The sequence below is a fragment of the Hemicordylus capensis genome, chromosome 4 (genome assembly GCF_027244095.1).
Source record: "Hemicordylus capensis ecotype Gifberg chromosome 4, rHemCap1.1.pri, whole genome shotgun sequence".
NCBI lineage: Eukaryota > Metazoa > Chordata > Lepidosauria > Squamata > Cordylidae > Hemicordylus > Hemicordylus capensis.
This window is the reverse complement of record NC_069660.1, coordinates 196,789,260-196,798,196: the sequence shown is the minus strand read 5'-3', so window position 1 is coordinate 196,798,196 and position 8,937 is coordinate 196,789,260.

The window sequence follows — 8,937 nt, the reverse complement described above, 5'->3', positions numbered from 1 at the left end:
TCAAATTATTGTTGTGAGGACAGAATGGGAGGAAACAAACTTTGGATACTGTACATGGAGTCACCAGCTCCTGTGAGGCAGTCTCTCTCCCTCCCTCTCCCTCTCTCTCTCCCTCCCTCCCTTCCTAGCTACCACCAACTTCACAGGCTGTTGTGAAGGAAAAGATGCCTTTTAAAACTTTAGAAGGCTTTAAACCAATCTAAGCAAGCATGGATGCTTGATTTCCAATATTGTTCTGTGTGTCCCACATTGATACAGAGGCTTTTCTCATGACCAGCCTAACCCAGGCTATGGCAGCTCAGCCTGGGTTATACCGGTCGTGTGGTGCCATGATCCTCACAGATCCCAGCACTCCTGTGCAGCCTTACCCCCTTACTAAACCCAGCTGTTAGTCGAGGTTAAGGGTGCGAGTGCTCTTTTAACCTGGCTGTCAAGTATTGTGTGTTTCGTCAGGCTGTGTTCAGCCCGAGGAGACACAGAGATGGAGGAATCCCCCAATGCACTGCACACAGTGCATTGTGGGATATGTGGCGGCTGGAACAAGAAGTTGGAACCCATGGAGTGCTGCTCGTCTGGGCAAGCAGGAGGCATGCCAAAGACTTGGGACTTGGTTTTCTGGGGGGAAAGTGAGTTAAAAGCAGCCTTCCCCCTGCACACTCCTCACCTGCTCTCGATGATCATGAGCATCACCTCAATGTATCCCACTCCCACCACAGCCTGGTAATCCTCAAAGCCAGCTACATACTCTGCATGCCCTCCAGCAATCTGAACACAAAGATCTCTGAATGTAAACTTCAAGCAGAGAATATGCTGATACTTTGTTTTGTAGAGAGGAAAGAAATGGAAATTTGCTTCCATTAGTCTGCCACAGTACACAATACAGACAGGGATACAGACGGGAAAATATTTGTAAACTACTCTGCAAAATAACTTGCCTAAGCCTTAGGCATGTGGCAAATTTATGCAGAGACTGGACCAGAAGAACTTCAGCCTCTTTGGGTCAGGTCAGGTTTCTAGTTGCAGTGTTGCAGCTAGAGGGACAAAGAAACATTAAAGCAAGTGAGCTGTGAGGTAGGGAGTTTTCTTGCATCCAAAACTGGGCTGGGGGCTGGTCCCCCGCCCCGGACTCCCATGACACCCTTACCCCTCATTTCCCATTTTACTCAAAGGGACAGTCTCCCCCGCCCCCCCCCCCACACACATTTGATTTTCAAAATTGGCTGGCTGTCCAAACAGCAGCAGAATAGAACTATTCAAACTCCAGGGGATAGAGAGGGAGGAACAGAGCACACACACGAGGATGTTTGGAAGCCAATGGGCTGCCTGCTTGCAATAAAAAGGCAGCTCCTGAAGCAAGAAAGCAAAGCAATGATTGGCCGAGATGTATTTTGGTTTTGCCAATGTGTTTTAAAAATACAAAATACCTGAGCAAATGCATTTTGGATACAAAATACTTTTCTGAAAAGTATTTTAGATACAAAATACAAAATTTTAGATACCGCCCATCTCTGTTTTATGGAAGCCTCCTGCCTGCATGGAGCCAAGAGCAGAGGGGGAAATGGCAAGAGGGACAGTCTATGTGCATGCACAGCCCATTATGACTCCAGTTAGTATTTACGACACTACTTCACACAATAAACCGACTGCCTGGAAAACCTCTAGGAGTGCTGTCCTAGAAAATTTGGTAGCCTTTGCTTTCTGTGGACAAGCAAGAATATTCATTTATAACAACTGCTGATTTGTTTGAAGCCTATCTTGTCTCCCTTTTGTGGGATCACCCCATTCCAGTGGATAGGTTAGCCCTTGGTCTAAAGATCCTAGAGATGCCTATCTAATAAACACACATGCCATAACATTCATGGGAGATGAGACAAGGTGTGTGTGGTTTAGCAATACATTGGCAGTGGAAGGCTCTCAATATAAAAACCGGGAAATGATCTGCTGAATGAGTGGGTGTGTTTTTGCCCCCTCTGGTCAAACTGGACTAATTTTAAAAATGGAACAAGCAGGAGTGGAGATTTGACCCTCTTTCCCACAGTGGTGTCGATCAGCTTCAAGAGTGATGCTAACTTTATCCGGTTTTGGTTTAGAAAAAATCATTAAGCTGAAGTGTTTTGTTTTTCATCTGCAAAAAAAGCATCTGTATATTCTGTTGCCAGGAGATCGTAATTGGCACAATACTGTATAGAATTTTATTTGGGATATAAGACACTCCCTCTTCCCTTTGCTAAGAACGACATTGTATTGAATATGCATAAATTTGAAAGCTGTTTCAGCATTTTCCCCCGTTTTGATGTTTCAAGACAAGATTCTCTTTCAATGCACATTTCTAATCATGAGACAAAGAGACCAAGAAAGAACTGGAAAAATTGGAGCATTTTGTGAAAGATTTGAGAAGCTTAGAAGCAAGATTTTGGATGGAGCTTGCCCCATTTACACCTGCTAACTTGGCAAAGAGGCACTTTTTAACGTGGTGTTTCTCTTTATCTAGCAGGGGCAGGGGAGAGTAACTGGCCCTATCCATCCCTAGCAAAGTACCTCGAGTGACTGTTACTGATGTCTATCTTGTGTTTCTTTTTAGATTGTGAACCCTTTGGGGAGAGGGATCTATCTTATTTATTTATTATTTCTCTGTGTTAACTGCCCTGAGCCATTTTTGGAAGTGCGGTATAGAGATCAAATGAATGAATGAATGAATGAATGAATGAAATGTAGAAGGAGTCAGATTAATTAGTGATTGGCTGTACTGGTCCTGCAGAAAGAGAGAGAGTGCAAGGGCGGGGGGGAGAGAGAGAGAGAATGTACACACTTGAGGGCTGTTCTCATTATGATTACTAGGAGAAGACAAGTGTCCTCCCCTAGTTTGGGAGCTGTGTGTACTCCTGATATTGGATTGCATGTTAGAGAAAAACAAAGTTAGAGTTGGGAAGCTTGATAGCTGGTCAAGCCCCAGCTGGGTAGAATAATTCTCCCACCAACCTAATTCAGAAGCTGGGACAGAATCAGGGGCTTGACTGACACATTTTCTCTAACACGTGATCAAAAATTGGAGCATGCCCAGCTCCTGAATTAGGGTCAGAGGCTTCCTCTACCCTAATGACAATCATGTGAACTACCCTACTATCTATTTGCCCAGGGTGGATCCTGCTGGCCAAGTCTCCTTGTGCTTCAGTGTGGAGGATTGGGGCTTTAAATCACTCAGATCCGCCTGCTTACAAAGGGCCATGCAACTTTGAGCTAACAGAGGGTGAACTGCTCTCCTCACCTCTGGCTAGGAGTGAGTCTCGCCACACCAGGGGTAGATATGTACATACATATAGGCTTGCGCCTTTTGGAGGTCATCTGAGGTGAATAAATATTTCCTCCTGATAATGCATCAGCAGGGCGAATAAAGAATAAGTGCTTTAAAACAACCATGTAAAGTATCAGTATTGAGTGGGGGGGATCAGTTGGCCCACATGGGCCACAGCCATAGGAGGGCAGAAGAAGGGCTGTGCCTTTGCAAGGAGACTGCAGGGTAACTGAGGAGAAGACTTCTGTTGTAGCCAAATGCATGTGGAGAGGAAGAAGGGAGTGATTTCCCTTCCTCTCCAAAAGTCCCTTTATCTTCCAGAAATACATCCCTGAGGGCTGTGCAACCTCCTATGTAGGAGGGCTCCTACACTTGTGGAACAGAAGGACTACTGTCACTTTCTAAGAATAACCTGCTTGAAATCTGAATTTAGTATAAACATGTGAAAGCTTACACGTGAATCTTTTAAATTCTATTGCGACCATCTATCAAGGGCATTGAGTTTAAAAAATTGTTTTCTATGTAAAATACAAGAAAAAATTAGGGGGGAAATAATTGACTCTGAGGTTAAGAATTATTTTGTCATTCACAAATACAGGTCTATGCTTCTTGTTGGATGCAGAAACCAGTAAGTCATCTAGTAGAAGCCAAGAGATGCCATTTTGTTTCTTACAAGGATCATACATTGAACCGATACATGGATAATCTTATACTAGTGTTTCATGTCCTCCAGCCACATGAGCTCTGTAAAGTGTTCCATTCTTAAATTACATGTATTTATTACTCTACCCACCCCACAAAATGGACATTTGCTTTCCATCTTGCATTATTTTGTTGGTAGAGCAGACCATAACTAAAGCACATGCACTCTTGCCTCCTTTACCAAGCAGCGCGCTCGGTGGCAGTTCAGTTCTGGCCTCCACACATGCACAGAAACCACACACCACACCACATCTTCCTTTTGCTTGGTAAAGAAGGCAGGAGTGCAAGTGCTTTAGCTATGGGCTGCACTAGGGTGCAAATGGCAGGGCGGGCAGTGCACATGAGCAAGTCAGCAGACCCTCTCTCGCCGCTGCCCCCCACTGCCTGTTCAGCACTGAACTAGTCCACCCAAAACAGGCTTAGTTCAGTTCAATTGTGGACCAGTTTGGTCCATGGTTGAATCTCTGAAATGGTCTGATTTGAGGTGAACCAGTTTGGCACTGAGCCATTCGTGCACATCCCCTAGTATTGAGGGTCTTCCTAAAAGTAAACATAGAAGGAGATACTTTTATTTCAACAGGGAGCATATTCCAAAATCCCAGGGCAGTCATAGAGAATGCCTGGTCCCAATTCATCACCAAACGAGCTGGTGGCAACTGTAACCAGACCTCTCCAGATGATCTTAATAGGCGACAGAGTTCAATGCAAAGAGGGTGCTCTCTTAAGTACTCTGCCCAATCGGTGGTGTGGGCAGTGCGTTTGGGCGGGTAAGCAGCCCCTTTCACTTCCCCTCTTGTTGCCTCCCTACCACCACTTCACAGGAGCCAGGGCCCCCCGTCCATATACTTATAAAAGGAAATCCCCACCAGATTCCCCTTTACAGTATTAGCCACTGAAATGCTGAATGGGTTTGGTCAAACGGACAGAACCGGCTGGTCAGTTTGACCAAATCAGTTCGGCAACACACAGTTCAGCTCAAATTCGATTTGAATTTTAATCGAGCCACAATTTTTGGTTCATGCACGCCCCCACCTCAAGATGCAGCTGTTTTCTCAGTCTTTTAACTGAAATTAATTTTAAACAAATTAAACAATGTGCTTATCTTATCATATTGTTTTTACTTTTTTTCTGTGAAATATTAACTGCTTTTACTCTGTTTTATATTTCTTGTTTTAAATTCTGTATACTGCCTAGAGATGCAATATCAGGCGATATAAAGATATGATAAATAAAGAAATAATAATTAAATAAAATGAGAGCAGCTGTGGAGAATTCAGATTGGGATCATGGCACCCAGGAAGGTGAGAGGCTAAGATTTCCCTTCGTACCATGTTCCCACAGAAAATTACACTTCCTGAATCTTACCTTGACACTTCATAGGTAAATGGCAGCAACAGTGGTTGGTGTTTTCTTTTTCTTTTTTCTTTTGAGGATGTCAGTGTTCCAGAAATGCCACAGTTAAGGAGAGTTTTCAAGCCTTGAGAGCAAGGCTGCTGCACAATAACTGTCTACCTAAGCTTAGTGAAACTCCCTGAATGAGATAAGCTCCCTTTATGTACTTTCTGTAAGCCCTCCTCCTTGCCCATGTGAATGGTAAGAGGCCCATTCTAGCCCTTCCCCTAGCTCAAAATACAGTCACATGGACCTTAGGTAAGGCCTTACAGATGGTATAGAAATGGAGACTGCCTATACTGGACTCATTCGGGCTAGAGAGTTCCCCCTAGCTTTGTCAGTCAAGTGTGGAGCTTCTACAGGTTGCTTGCTCCTGAAGCTCAGCAGGTTTCCTGAGCTGTGCTATGTGCCCAGGGAACAATTTCTTGCAGTCTTAAGAATCAGCTTTTGGGGCTTTTGCACAGTTGGTGTCTAGGATATGGATGAACAATAAATGAAATAATTTTGAGAATTTTCCAAGAAATCTAGTTAATACCAAACAGGTTCTCAATTAAACTGAAGTGAGTTCAGCCATGTCCCACACAGGAGTTGTGTCCCTGTCCCAAGTGGTTACACCTAAGGCACCATTTTCTCTGTTATATTTTTTAAGAGAGAGAAAAAGAAGGTTAGAAGAGGAGGTGAAAAAGAGGGGAGGTGATGACAGGCAAGAAAGGGCTGCAAAGAAAAAGAGAGATGGAATATATGGGAGGAAGTAGGTTCCATTTTACAGAAAATGGTGAAAGAGGGTCCTACTAAGTAAGGAAGCGTTTAAGATAGCTAGTATAAGTACTGAACTTTTAAAGAGTAGGGATAAGGGTTAATTCCATCAAAACTGTAAAAACCTTGGCACATCCTCCCCTAGGAGTTCATGCTTGGTATCACCATCAAAGGGGTGAGACAAGAGCATTCATTTTTCTGTAAAGTAATGGTACATGACCAATTTTAGATAATGGAAGTCCCTTGCTTTTATCTTAATCCTCAGTTATTGTTATGTCTCAAATGGGCACCATTTAATTCTGACATCCTGTTGAAGCTGATCTGGATCTTATCCTCTGTATATATGTAATTGCTGTGTGTGGTCAATTGAAAAGACTTTTAGCAAAGTGCTTTGTGGTGAATCAACTCTCACTAGAATAGCAAATGCCTGGTTGAACAAAACCCTTTAAAAAGAGCTAGTAGTGACTAGACGTTTGCTGTTTTTCCAAGCCAAAGCTTATTTTGTATTGCACATTGCAAATGCAAGCTGGAAGACTGGTTTAATTCAAGATGGCTGCAGCATTAAGTGTGTTTGTAGAGATTTTATGATTAGCGGAGACCAGTTTTGTCCAGACTATTCTTCCCACATGCGTGAACGATCACCCCCGGCAGGGTAACCGGTTTCCCCCCGGCCCGCTGCCATTTCTGGCAGCGAGCTGGGGGAACAGGTGGCCACATGGAGTGGAGCAGCTGCTATACAGTCACTCCACTGCACCTGCGCTGCATTCTGGGTCCATGGAGGACCCAAAGTGTGCTTTGCTCCTCCTGGCCGCACACGGCTGATTACCGCCCAGGTGTGCATGTAGGTGTGCGATTGGCAATCTTTACTTTTCTTGGCTGATCATCTGAAACCTCTCTCTCCTTGCCTGCCTTCCCAGCTCACCCAGGTAAGAGGTCGTGTGAATGACCTTAAGAAGTGACAAGAAATCAAGTGTAGGATATGACTGGGTGAATCAGTCTTGAGCGATTGCACAAGACTTCTTGAACTTGTGCTAGATCTTTGGCATAATTGTATGTTGCTTGTTGGTGGGAAGGTAGATATCAAATTCAAGACTAGGTTTTTTCAAAGTTCTTTGATGTTGGAAAGTGGAGGTGCAGAGTCATCTTAAATTCAGAGTCCTTTTCCTTTTGGGTAAATAAAGGTATAACCTGTATTGAACTTCTGTTTTTAAAGAGGGTCAACTTAAATTCAGAGTTGCCTTCTATTCAGGTAAATAAGGTATCTGCTGCTGACTAGAATTTTGCTAATACTGTATACTGATAAAAGTGGGGTGGGGGGCAAGGGGCATCCTGACTTTCCAGCCAGCGGTCCACATAGCTGTGAAACCCCTGGACTGCCAAGCCTCTTCTTTGATGTGAAATTTTCCTTTACTTATTCTCAAATTATGTTTTACTACTAGTGATGGATGGAACTCTTTTTCCATTCCATCCAAAATTTGCATGGTTTCTGTTGATTTCTCTTCTGTTTAGTCATTCATTCATTCATTCATTCATTTGTTTGTTTGTTTATTGTTAACTTTATATACTGCCTTTCATTAAAACAATCCCAAGGCAGTTTATACAAAAATTAAAAATGACAATTAAAAATGACACAATTAACATATTACGCTAAAATAGAAAACAAATCTGATTAAAAAGATTTAAAATACAAGCCTAAAAACTGTACAAAATACAAAGAAGCAGCAGTAGAGACAATCATATAAAAGCCTGGGTAAAAAAACCAAGATTTAACTCGCTTTCTGAAAACTGTGATGGAGACCGAGGAACGAATAGCCACTGGGAGAGCATTACAGAGTCTGGGGGAAGCAACAGAAAAGGCCCTCTCCCGTGTGCATGACAACCGATCCTCCTTCATTGTTGGCACCCAGTGCAGAGCCCCCTCAGGTGACCTTGTTAAGTGGGCAGCGGAAACAAACTGGTAGCTGGAGCAGTTCTTTCAAAATGGGTGTGATGTGATCCCAATGGACAGCTTCGGATAAAACCCTAGCTCTTGCATTTTGCACTAGCTGCAGTTTCCAGATATTCTTCAAGGGCAGCCCCATGTAGAGCGCATTACAGTAATCCAGCCATGACGTGACTAAGGCATGGGTAACTGTGGCCAGATCTGCCTTCTTGAGAAAGGGATGCAGCTGGCACACTAGCCGAAGCCATTCAAAGGCACTCCTGGCCACCGCCTCCACCTGAGCTTCCAAAAGCAGAGCGGGTCCAGTAATACCCCCAAGCTGTATACTTGCTCCTTCAAGGGGAGTGCAACCCCATCCAGAACCGGTAAAATCTCCTCATCCCAATTGGCTTTTCTAATGACCAACATTACCTCTGTCTTGTCTGGATTCAGTCTCAATTTATTAGCCCACATCCAACCTATCATGGCCTCCAGCCCCCGATTCAGGACATCCACTGCCTCCCTAGGATCAGATGACAAGGAGAGATAGAGCTGAGTGTCATCTGCATATTGCTGACAACTCAGTCCAAATCCCCGGATGACCTCTCCCAGCGGTTTCATGTAGATGTTAAACAGCATGAGGGACAAAACCGAACCCTGTGGGACCCCACAGGCCAATGGCCACGAAGCTGAGCAATAGTCTCCCAGCACCACCTTCTGGACCCTCCACCCAAGAAAGGACCAGAGCCACTCCAACACAGTACCTCCAATTCCAAGAAGCGGTCCAGAATGATACCATGGTCGATGCTATCGAACGCCACTAAGAGGTCCAGCAGAACCAGCAAGGACGCACTCCCCCTTCTAGTTCCTGGTG